Source organism: Toxorhynchites rutilus, chromosome 1 (genome assembly GCF_029784135.1).
Source record: "Toxorhynchites rutilus septentrionalis strain SRP chromosome 1, ASM2978413v1, whole genome shotgun sequence".
NCBI lineage: Eukaryota > Metazoa > Arthropoda > Insecta > Diptera > Culicidae > Toxorhynchites > Toxorhynchites rutilus.
The window spans coordinates 30514691-30527444 of record NC_073744.1 but is presented as its reverse complement, the minus strand read 5'-3'; the positions used below and the strand labels follow the sequence as shown (position 1 = coordinate 30527444).

The 12754-nt window shown below is 37.1% G+C and overlaps 1 protein-coding gene and 1 pseudogene across 1 annotated transcript in view; one reads left to right on the top strand and one right to left on the bottom strand.

The window, feature by feature from the left end:
• LOC129761816 (coiled-coil domain-containing protein lobo) overlaps positions 1-12754 on the top strand; it is a 523331-nt gene that overhangs the window by 287351 nt on the left and 223226 nt on the right. The window lies entirely within an intron of this gene.
• LOC129762820 (60S ribosomal protein L38-like) lies at positions 2700-2931 on the bottom strand (annotated as a pseudogene).

Below are 12754 nucleotides of genomic sequence, written 5' to 3'. Positions count from 1 at the left end.
TGTCTTTGATTTTTATAAACGGGAGGAGGCATTCTACGAAAGTGAATATGAGGAATGTAACCGAATTTCAAATGAATATTACGCAAAATCGTAATTGCCCTATAAGTTACAGCGATGGAAATAAAAAATGAATAGCATTACGCAAAATACATTTTCATTATTTTTTTGGAAAATTCGACTCGATCATATACAGTTTAAAAAAAATATTTTTTTTACATATTAAATAAGAACTTTTCCAAGCAAAAATGTTAAAAATGTTCAACGTTAAAGTGAAATTTAAGTGGATTTTATATGTACAATGGGGTAAAAATCGTGATTTTTAAAGATTTTGCGTGAATTTTCACCAGGATTTATATAAATCGATATTGCAGCGAAATTAAGAAAGATAGAAGTTGGGTGTCAAAGAACAAATTGTAGAACGGTTAGAAAGCTTTAATTTAATGTATAGAAACAATCAAGTTTGAAATGATTTTTTAGGATAAAATTATTAATAACACATTAAAAGTTACCAACTTTTTAATTTTCGCTTCCGAAATGTTACTGAAAACCACTAATTTAGATGTTCCAGTACTATATCTTGTACTAAATTTTATCATCTTTCAAATGAAAGTAATATCATTTTCTTCCGTAGCGTACTTTTTGATCTAGAGCCAGTTTGAGGGAACAGAGTCCGAAACAGAAGAAAAAGAACTCTCTCATTGTTGAAATTCGAACATATACGAAGAAAGATTTTTTCATCAAATATGATCGTCTATCACCTCATGAGAAATTCTAAATAAATTTATTTTTTTTCATGTGAGAAATGTGTTTTCTGTCTTTAAGGGGATGAATCAAAAATTAAATTCTTCTTTTATATTCAAAACTCGAAACATATATGCATCAAAAACGAATAAAAAAAAGTTTTTTTAATCGATTATATACAGGATTCGATTATATACAGTGAAAAGAAATCCGAGACTGCATATAATCGAATCCGCTCTGTACTCCAATTCATTTTTGTTTCAAATATCAGTGATTTAGCTTAGGAAATAAAAAAAATAAACAGTATAAAAAAAAAAACATTGTAAATGAAGCGATGCTCGTGGGTGATATATCTCAACATTTAATATGTCCTCAATGTTTCTCCATTACTGCCATGAGTTGTTTTTTTTTGTTGAGGAATCGCATCCCACGCTGTTTGTTGCATTCCCGGCCAAAAATCATTGTGTTTTCTCCGCGAATCCAAAAGAACTTCTTCATCTAGTATTATCCATAGTTGAGGTCTGGAGACTTGAGTGGAAAATATATCTTTTCATGTTCATTTTTCTGAGTGACGGCTTTAAGTTTTTCTCCCAGACTATGACAAGATTGCCCATCCCATTCCTGGAAAACAGTCCCACACAAGCAGTGAAGCTCCTTCGTATTCAACTGTTGCAGGATAGCAGACGCTCAGACTTCAGGCAACCAGTTTGCTGACGTTTCTTTGTGTTTTTGGCCAAAATTTTATTCTCATCGGTCCAAACAATCTTCTTCCAAAAGTCAGAAGGGCGACATCCAGGCGCTTTGTGATATTGGTTTTCTATAGTACTGACTTTTGACGTAGAACTATGTCTTTCATTAAGGGTGCCAAATTAGAAAACAGATAACTTTTTTTTTTTAAATGCATCACATTCACTACACAAGCCCGAAGAATAAGAAGCCCGCTGTATCAAAGTATGGAATACAATAAAATAAAATACACGTAAAATAATTTGCTCACTTCTCGTTTGGTGGTCATCGGAGCAACATCGTTGCCGGTGAATGTCGAGTGGGAATGGATTGTCTTTCAAGGACAAGTGAAGGAGGAGTATGGAGAAATGTTTCTTCCCACAAGGGCCATACTCAGGGCTAGAGGGGAATGAACTGAAAAAGTTCACTATGGAATGGATTGGGATGGAATGAAACCACAGTTGCGAGTGGGCTAGCCAGCACAATAAACCGAGCGGACGTCATTTATTCGTAATGCTGGTTTCACCTACATATACATATACATATACAGGAATGGATTAAATGGAGGATATTGCAATTTCTTTCCCATTCACTGACATATACGTGATACACGAATCAAATGCAGAGTTAATAGGTTGAGCCCCGCGTCGGTCCCTAGGGGCCGAGGTTGAGCTTTCTGGGAGGAAAGCGCTGATTGACTGACATCTACAAAATATGAAAATAAAAATATATATTACTATTGATGTAGTAAAAATAACTAACTAACTAAAAAGTTATTTCAAAAAATTTCGATGCATTCTAAAATAGTATCGGATACAAACAATCGGATTGAATAATATAATCCCGTAGTTTTACGTCGAAAATGCGGTCGTGTCCTAGGAACAACCCCTTAGATTTTTTTTTTTCTTTTTGAAGAAGCTTTGCGGATCACGATGTCGGTTGTTCACAGTCGAAGTTATGTTGAGGCCCAACTGTTCCTGGATCACCCGACAACATTCATCGGGATCCGATCGGCATACCAAATTTTTATCTGCGATTTCACGGAAGCTTTCACTTCGCAAACTATCTTTCTACTATTACAACCCTTACAACCTGTTTCAAGTACTAGTGTAGTTCATGCAGCAAACGGTATTTCCAGGGCCACCGTTTGGAGTTTTTTTTTCTCTGTTCGAACCTTAATTGAAATATGTCTAAATAAGTTCTATACTTTACCACAACTTGATGTCGAAAGTTCACAGAACCAATGAACAGACATTAACAATCGCGAACATTCGCTTGACTGTTCTATCCTGTAGGCCCGATGGCAGAGACTACTTCAGTTTCTCAGCCATTTCCTAGTTTTGAACCACCAGGGTGCGCCGATAGTTGGAGCAAGGTATCTTGAATTTGGTGTTGTTTTCATTCTCCATCTTTCCGGCGTGCCTCGATCAAGATATCTTTAACTTCTTTAATTTCCTGTGGCATCTCAATGTGCAACTAATAGCTAGAAAGGCGAAAATTGTTCTCCACGAATCGAACGTGTGGGCTGTTGACGTTTCGAATAGCCTGAAAAAAAGGCATTATTGTGTTAATTTTGCGGATTTCTGAACAGTTACTCAAACTCAAATTTATAGCAATTGGCCCTAACAATCAAAGTCCTACGTCAAGCTTCCGTCCGTGCCTCCAGGCGCTTGTACTTTTTGCTGTCAAAAACTTGCTGTTAGGAAAATTATGTTAAGAGGGAAGAATTCGAATTTTCTCTTCGTTGACACCCATTGTTAACGCCCTGTAACTCATAATTGAATGAAGCGAACAAAAGCAATTTTTTTTAGTGTGAATTGTCACCTTTACCGTTTTGTCTCATATTCCGAACAGTCTCAAACTCCGAACACTTCATTTTTAAATGAAAATTTACTAAGCTTTTATGTTATGAATAATTGAATAATCAGAAAACAGACATTCTTTCAGGTATAGGCTTTATTTTGACATTATTTACAGGTATTACTTACAGATACAGCCTATAATTTATGATATTAGACATTTGCAAAATAGTGACAGTCAAAACCAATGATACAATGTTTGCGTTAGCAAATTCTGTGAAAAACAAGCAACTATTTTGTTTGTTGTTTTCATGTTAAGTGCTAGAAATGCTAACAATCTACTGTAAATGGTTGAAAAAAATGATATTTTATGCAGAAATCTTCATTAAAATTAGTGTTCGGAATAGGAATCAAGTTTCTACGCATGATTCAAATTGCGAACACTTCATTTTTAGATGTGAGTTTATTAAACTTTAATAGTGTAAAATAATAATAATCAAAACTCTGACATTCATTGGGTTATATACTTCATTTTAACATTATTTACAGGTATCGATACCTATATAGCGCCCTTGGTCCTGATATATGTAAACTACAAATAAACAAATACAATCAATAATTACGAAAGCAAAATCCATTTTTTGCGAGCATAACATTTTTTCCCAAAATGTTGGATTTATACAGTTTGCATTCCAAAGCGGCCAATAGACGTTTAGTATTATTGCGCAGTATTTTGGTTTGTGCGGTGTGGTTGTTCGTCTAGGGGCTTCAATATTGCCCCTAGACGAGCAATTGTATTGCGCAGACCGGGGTATTGCGCGGTAGTATTCATAGTCTATGGCCGCTTAACGGTAACTAGAAGCATGCACATAAGTGTATCAAACAATAGACTCGATATGACTTACAGATGTTACTCTCATTAAAAGCATCAAACCTCAATAGTTTCTGGCGAGTCCGACCCGTCATTGTTCGTTTGTGCAGGAAAGTTTTTGACGAGCGGGACTCGTCATTTCCGTTCAAACGTTGAGGATGATGTGGGTGTATGTTATGTTCTCTGTTTTCATTTGTTGATCGCGTGATTGTTGTCATATGGATTTGTTTCATTTGTATTGTGGGTTGCATTTTGTCACGCTGTTATGATTTTGTTAATGAGTCGACTTGACATGTAGATTTGTTTATTTATTACGTGGTGGGCCTGCTCTGGTGTGTGGGTGTGTATATTTTATTGATCGTACGTTCTGTCATGCTGTACATGCAGATACCCGGTGAATGCCCTCTGGTTGTATGGGTGTGCAGTGCAAGGGTGTCAGTTTTGATTGCTTTAGTGGTCGTCATGAGACCAAATTAATTTTTCTCTGTCTCCTTGGCATATGACAACAATCACGCCTACGGTTTGTCCGTGTCCTATGATTGATCAAGACAGTTGTGTGTGTTTGTGTGTATGTTCCGGGGATGGAAGTGGAGTGGTGAACCCAGGGGTGTTTAAATAAGAAAAGAAGGGGAAGAGTCTCGTGCTCCGTTTGGTGGATACTGTAGCTCGCCGGCGCGTGGCCAGGGTACAGGAAGTTTTGAGTAGTTTTCGTGCTTGCTTAACAGAACGGAGACTCTTTAGATCTTTAATTCTTTGATACTTTGGTTCCTTTATTCTTGGTTCCGTTAATGCTCCAGTTCTTTAAGTCTGCAGTTCTTTAATTGTTGAATTCTTTAATGTTCATCAACTATTGCGTTCTTTATTTTTTTCATTCTTTAATTCTTCCATTCCTGCCAGCCTGCCGTGATTGAAGGTCGATAAAGGGTCTGCTCAATGATCAACGAGGTGTATTGCCGGTCCGATTAGTTCCAGAGGAGTTCTCTTGGTGACCTTCTTAGGTTTCCCAAATATAGGTTTTCAACGTCGCATTTGAAGTTTGATAAGGTGTGTGCGATGAATGGCGATGTAAGTTTCTCATCTTATTGGTTTTTCAGGAGTTTTCTTGGTTACCTTATCAGGTTTCCTGAAAAAAAACTCCCCCGCCGCGATTGGAATTCTATAAAGCGTACAATAGTTCTCTCGGCGACCTTATCAGGTTTTCCAAATATAACTCTTCGCCTTAACAATTGGATTTAGATCTAAAGAACTTGCGATAGAAATAGAATACATACAATTAGTTTTATAGGTTTTCCTCCTCAGATTACCTTGTCGATAGTTCGCGTTTACACAATCACATCACTTACCACAGTGAATCCTGATTTTTACTTCTCCCTACTAACAACTATCCTTTCCATGATAAACGCTAGGGAACCACGCTATAGAGGCGACCCTTCTGGTCTTCGGGCGGCGAATATCATACTAACATTCCTTCCCTTCCCCTGGTGACTGTAAGGACGTGGCCGGCGTCGTTATTGACCATTCAAAGCTCGAATCACCGAGAATTGCACAACGAGAATGATTTGCTAGTCCCAAGCGTCATTCTGTGTGTTCTTTGTGCAATTTGGTTGGTTCAGGTCAATCACGGAGAGCAACTACGAATTGTACAGTCTACCCAAGCTCAAGCTCATAACATTTTTTCCCAAAATGACTAGTTAATTGACTTTAATTTTATATATCGATCATATGAATTGGTCCAGTAGTTTAAAAATTATGATATTTAAAAAAATGCATTTTTCGGTTCGGAATTTGAGACAAAAGTGTTCGGAATATAAGTCAGTGACAAAAGTAGTGTTCGGAGTTTGAGACAAAAGTGATTAAACATATTTCTAGTTTTTCACGACGAATATGTATTTGTAAATCTATTCTATTGTAGTCAAATGAAAAAGAAGGCTCTATTATATCCAAAAATCAAAATAATTTCGCGAAAGAGTACCATTTTGAGTAATTAGAAAATGTTTAATGACCATCAAAGCTTAAGTGTTCGGAATTTGAGACAAACGGTACAACGAGCCTAAACTAGAAATTTTATGATCGATATCACGCGAGATATTGATCATTAAAGCCAGCTATCGAGAAACTAATGGATTACTTTTTCCCCAACCTAATATTTTTCCAAAAAAGTCCAACTCATTGGCTTCAGGTTGATATCATCTGAATCGGTCTAGTTGTATGGAAGTTATGAATTCTTGAAAAAAATTTTTTTTGGAAAAAAGGGGAAAAAGTTGATTTTTCGAATAACTACAGAAAATGGGCACCTTAATGAAAAAACACGTGTCTTATATTTAGCGATGAGAAACAACACTACCACTTTTCACGAAAATCTGGGAACCACTATATCGGTTTGGCATGGAATGTCTGTATAATTAGAATTTGATAGCATTCAATTCATTCATTCAGATGGATGGACATTAAACCTTTTAAATTTACATTGTGCAAATCTATCTATAAATGCTGATTTCTGATGAATATTTTTATTTCTATTTTCAGGTGAGTCTACGAAGTCAAAGTTTTTCAATCTATGGTAATTATTTGACATTTCATATTGTTTCATTTTTAGATTACGCAATAAATACTTATAATCCGCCTCAGATTCGATTGTGCTAACAACGGGAATTAATTCAGATTATTATTGTTTCTAAAAAAAGACGAACCAGGAGACGGGAATTCTCTTTAATGGAGCAATAAAAAAAATCTTTTCTAAAAATAAAAAGAGTGCTCATATATTTTCTTATCGTTAATGGTTATAGTATTGATCTTCAATTCATCAATTTTGTATAGCCAGCTTGAAAGAAATGTGGTCGAGACCGTAGGCTCGCATTGCAGCCAGAAAACAAACTTTAAGGTCTAGCAAAATTTAATCAGCACTTTTCATTGTTTCTTTTTCAACTTTTTCATGTTTTCAACAACTTTTTCAGGTTTTCTTTGAAAAATTACTATTAATGATCTACACGTTTGTATGTATATACACTGCCTTTCACAACTATAGAACCACTCCATTTTTATGAGTTTCCAAAGGTATGTGAGAAGTCGATTGAATTGAAGTATATAGTGTAGAATACAATTAACTACAGGGGTTTCAGATTAAACGCTCACGCAACAAATTTTAATAACTTCTACAGAAGTAAACCGATTTTATTTTTAAAAAACCAAAATAAAGCTCATTTTAGGACATTTTCGATGTGACCACCCCTTTTTTCGATAACGTGTTTTAAACGGTAAACAAAATTCTTCGTGCACAACTCATTACGACATTACGACTTCGATTCTGTTGAAAATCCGAGTTATTTCTTCTTTAAGTTTCTCCAAATGTTGTGGCTTATTACCATAGTATCCCCAGAGGAAGTAATCGACGACGAGAAATGTTGAAATTCTTATCATAAGGGGACAAAGTTTCATCAAGGCTTCGGTTGCTCAAGTAATACGATTTCACTAAAAATACACGTTCTTGTTAACTGTACATATTGACAATAAAAACCATCCGATTAGACTGATCGAGTAGCCGAATATTATCGTCCCGAAGCGGGGAATGCTGTGTTACCATCGACGGAGCGAATTTTTTTTTATAAGGAACTATTGTTTTTTTGCGTGAGCGTTTAATCTGAAGGACCCTGTATCTTCATTTATAGGACTGGCCATTTGAGAATTATTGTTATTTTCAGGCGCGAAACATTCAAAAAACTAAATTTCAGTGTTTCATAAATATATAACCATAAGGGAAAACTCTCACTTCTTCACAGAATTAACGTCTATTTCACATGAATTACAATAAGGTTCTAACTCGTAGGTCATAAAGGGTGTGTCACATCAAATTGCATCACGGAAAAAACGCTGTAGAAATTTAATTTTTAGGAATTATATCTTCAGCTTTCGCTTATAATCAGATAAGAGTGTATAGATTACGTTAGCCATGCTTCACTGTCAATTTTTCGTAAATTTGGAAAAATGTCGTCGAACGAAAAAGAGCGTCGTGAATTAATCCTGTGCACTCATTTCGAGAATCCGGAGTTGTCACATCGGGACATCGGTAAGATGCTGGGAATCGTCCAATCGACGGTCAGCAGAGTACTAAAACGATACTTCGAGAACCTAACCATCGACCGGAAGGTGAAGAACGGCAAAAATGGATGCTCAGTCAGTGAAAAAGATCACAAGCGCGTAGTTAAGCAGTTTAGACGTGATCCGAGAAGTTCGGTCCGGGATGTCGCCAATAAGCTGAATTTGTCAAGTTCATTCGTCCAACGGACCAAGCAGCGGGAGGGCCTCCGTACATACAAGGTTCAGAAGGCTCCTAACCGCGACGAAGGCAAAACATGGTGGGGAAGACGCGAGCCCGGAAGCTGTACACCGAAATGATGACGAAGCCGCATTGCCTGGTAATGGACGACGAAACCTACGTCAAAGCGGACTTTCGTCAGCTGCCGGGCCTGTTGTTCTTCTCCGCAGAGGACAAATTCAGCGTTCCGGAGGAGATTCGCAAGCAGAAACTATCCAAGTTTGCCAAAAAGTACATGGTGTGGCAAGCGATCTGCTCTTGCGGAAAGCGGAGCGCCCCCTTCGTGATGACCGGCACGGTAAACGGGCAGGTTTACCTTAAGGAGTGCCTACAGAAGCGCTTACTACCACTATTGAAGCAGCACGAGGGCCCGACATCTTCTGGCCGGATCTCGCTTCGTGCCACTATTCAAAGGACGTGTTGGAGTGGTACGAAGCCAACGGGGTCACCTTCGTGCCAAAGGAAATGAACCCGCCCAACGCGCCGGAGCTTCGCCCAATAGAGAAATATTGGGCGATTATGAAGCAGGCCCTCCGGAAGAACCCAAAAGTTGTCAAATCGGAGGCGGACTTCAAGAGAAAATGGATTTCTGTTCAAAAAAACTACAACCTGACGTTGTACAGAACCTTATGGACGGGGTAAAGAGGAAGGTGCGAGCATACGGGCTTGGGCTCGAAGTATGAATAAAAAAAAATGCCAAAAGTTGTTTAATAGTTTTTATTTTACTGTCTAAAATTTTCAAAAGGATCGGTCTACTGGGCGAATTTCTACAACGTTTTTTCCGTGATGCAATTTGATGTGACACACCCTTTATTCAGTTCTCTATCAGTTTAAATCACCCATACTGCTTGTAAGTTGCATCTACTAGTCGTATGATCACTCGTCATAAATTCTTGATAAGGTTTTGATCTGGCCAGTCCAGAATTTGAAGCTCCAATTCACTAAACCATGCCATGGTTCTCCGGATTTTATGAATTGATGTCAAATTGACACAAAAACAGCAGTAAATGATTCTGAAGTACTTCAGTGCACTTCTGACTGTGCATTCGTGTCGATGAAAAGCTATCTGAACCAGACTTATGAAACACTGGAATTCAATTTTTTGGAATGTTTCGTTCCTGAACACAACAATAAAGTTCAAATGGCCAGTTAGTTATTGTGTTCTAGACTATATACTTCAATTCAACCGACTTCTTACATTTCTCTGGGAACTTAGAAAAAGCCAGAGTTCTATAGTTATGAAACGCAGTGTATTATGTATGTTTTTTTGTGTGTATATTATCGCAAATGACATGTTTTACAAACTTTTTTATATTAAGAAACATGTCAAGAACATGCCAAACACGAGAATTCACACACAAAAATGTTACGAGTAAAACATCATTATTTTCAGCTCCATACACAAAAATGCCACATATTCCAGAAACTACAAAAGATAGTATGTTGATGTCTTCGACAAAAGTTCATATTTTAATAAGATCTAAAGCTTTGTCCGGTACACTACATCGCTATCTTGGCTTTGAACAAAATTAGGATTAGTTGTAATTTTTTCAAAGAAAACATGAAAAAGTTCTTGTTAGAAATACTCTTTCCCTTTAACAGCGCCCATTTTCCGATGTATGGATAACTTGTTGGTAATTGTATGGAATATTCATATAACTTTTTAGAGAATTTTGAAAAGATACGTATTTGAGAAAAATGAATTGAAATATTTTAAATATATTTTTTTCAGTGTGATTAACACTAGATTGCCCAAGCAAGTCATTTCGACTGTTTTTCAATTTCAATTAGGAAAGCTGTTATGTATATAATGGCACAGTTTCTTAGAATGTTGTGACTTTTTACACAACATATAACAGTGTTTATTGATAATTGTAGTTATCTCCCCCCTCCTTAATTTCCGGAGATATAGATTTATTATGCCTATATAGCCCAAAAGCAGTCATTTTGACTGCTTGAGGAATTTCAAATAATAAAATGAATAAATTTTTTATTACTGAATTCAGTAAAATTCGTATATGACCACCAGTTTCACTTTGGGCGTATTGATAAGTTGCAGTTTCTCAAAAATTTTAAGTAGTAATTGTTATTCGAATTTTTGTGCAGTAATACTTGTTCAAACAAGTTGTTTATTTTATTTCTTTTGAGGCCTAAATGCAGGAAGTAAATGTTGAATAAAAATGAGTTATTGGAAAAGTAAACGAACATAAGTGAAGAGTGCTTCCATGTACTGTAGAATCAGATGCAATAAATTCTGAACTATCGTGTGGAGATGAGGCAGATTGTATTCAAAGTGAAATATTTGACACTGAAGATAACGATGAGGAGGATCACCAATGATTATGGGAGATGGTCTTATCTCGTTGATAATAGATAACAATATTATCAAGCATACACAAAAAAACGCACAAATATAGACTGCTGAATTTTGAGGCATGATTGAACAACATAATTGTCTGATATATGTGCATTTATTGGGATTTTATATGCTTGTGGAGCTATGAGAATATTGAGAATAGTCCAGCTTGCTATCAACCAGGGCAAAATATTACAGTTGACGAGCAATTATTTTCGACAAAAACCAAATGCAGGTTCTCACAGTATATGCCTAATAAACTCAATAAACCTGGCATACAGTTGGAATGAATGTTTTGAATGGGTTTTCTTATTTGGGGAAATATCATCAATGCTTCTCAGTGAACACTTTGTTCTGAAACATGTCAAGCCATTTACTAGATTTACTAGAATTTTCCCAAGCATGTCACTCGCGACAAAATTATTAACAAAAGAAAACAATTCTAGTTGGATCCATTAGAGGAAATAAAAGGGAACTATCCAAATAAGCTTATGAAACGAAAGATAACATGCCTCGTTTTTCAACTCTGTTACGTAAATCAGAGAATTGTGTTCTTACGGTATATAAAAGCGGACTAAATAAAAGAGTAGCTGTTCTAGATTCTAAGCATGAATATGTGAAAATTTATAAAAGTAATGAAAAATACATGAAAAGATTTCCACCTTTATTTTTGAAAAAAATACATAAGTAGTCCAAAAATAATTTTTTTAAGAAAAAAAAAATTATTGTTCATATTCACTAATAACTTGTTATTGAACTGTAAATGATATAAAAAATATTGAACATTAATTTAAAATAAATTCCTTTACACATCAGATATTCCTTCACAAAGCAGTCATTTTGACTGCTTTTGGGCAATATAAAGGGTGTGTCACATCAAATTGCATCACGGAAAAAACGCTGCAGAAATTCGCCCAGTAGACCGATCCTTTTGAAAATTTTAGACAGTAAAATAAAAAGTATTAAACAACTTTTGATATTTTCTTTTTATTCATACTTCGAGCCCAAGCCCGTATGCTCGCACCTTCCTCTTTACCCCGTCCATAAGGTTCTGTACAACGTCAGGTTGTATTTTTTTTTTGAACAGAAATCCATTTTCTCTTGAAGTCCGCCTCCGATTTGACAACTTTTGGGTTCTTCCGGAGGGCCTGCTTCATAATCGCCCAATATTTTTCTATTGGGCGAAGCTCCGGCGCGTTGGGCGGGTTCATTTCCTTTGGCACGAAGGTGACCCCGTTGGCTTCGTACCACTCCAACACGTCCTTTGAATAGTGGCACGAAGCGAGATCCGGCCAGAAGATGGTCGGGCCCTCGTGCTGCTTCAATAGTGGTAGTAAGCGCTTCTGTAGGCACTCCTTAAGGTAAACCTGCCCGTTTACCGTGCCGGTCATCACGAAGGGGGCGCTCCGCTTTCCGCAAGAGCAGATCGCTTGCCACACCATGTACTTTTTGGCAAACTTGGATAGTTTCTGCTTGCGAATCTCCTCCGGAACGCTGAATTTGTCCTCTGCGGAGAAGAACAACAGGCCCGGCAGCTGACGAAAGTCCGCTTTGACGTAGGTTTTGTCGTCCATTGCCAGGCAATGCGGCTTCGTCAGCATTTCGGTGTACAGCTTCCGGGCTCGCGTCTTCCCCACCATGTTTTGCCTTTCGTCGCGGTTAGGAGCCTTCTGCTTAACTACGCGCTTGTGATCTTTTTCACTGACGGAGCATCCATTTTTGCCGTTCTTCACCTTCCGGTCGATTCAATAGGTTCTCGAAGTATCGTTTTAGTACTCTGCTGACCGTGGATTGGACGATTCCCAGCATCTTACCGATGTCCCGATGTGACAACTCCGGATTCTCGAAATGAGTGCGCAGGATTAATTCACGACGCTCTTTTTCGTTCGACGACATTTTTCCAAATTTACGAAAAATTGACAGTGAAGCATGGCCAACGTGATCTATAC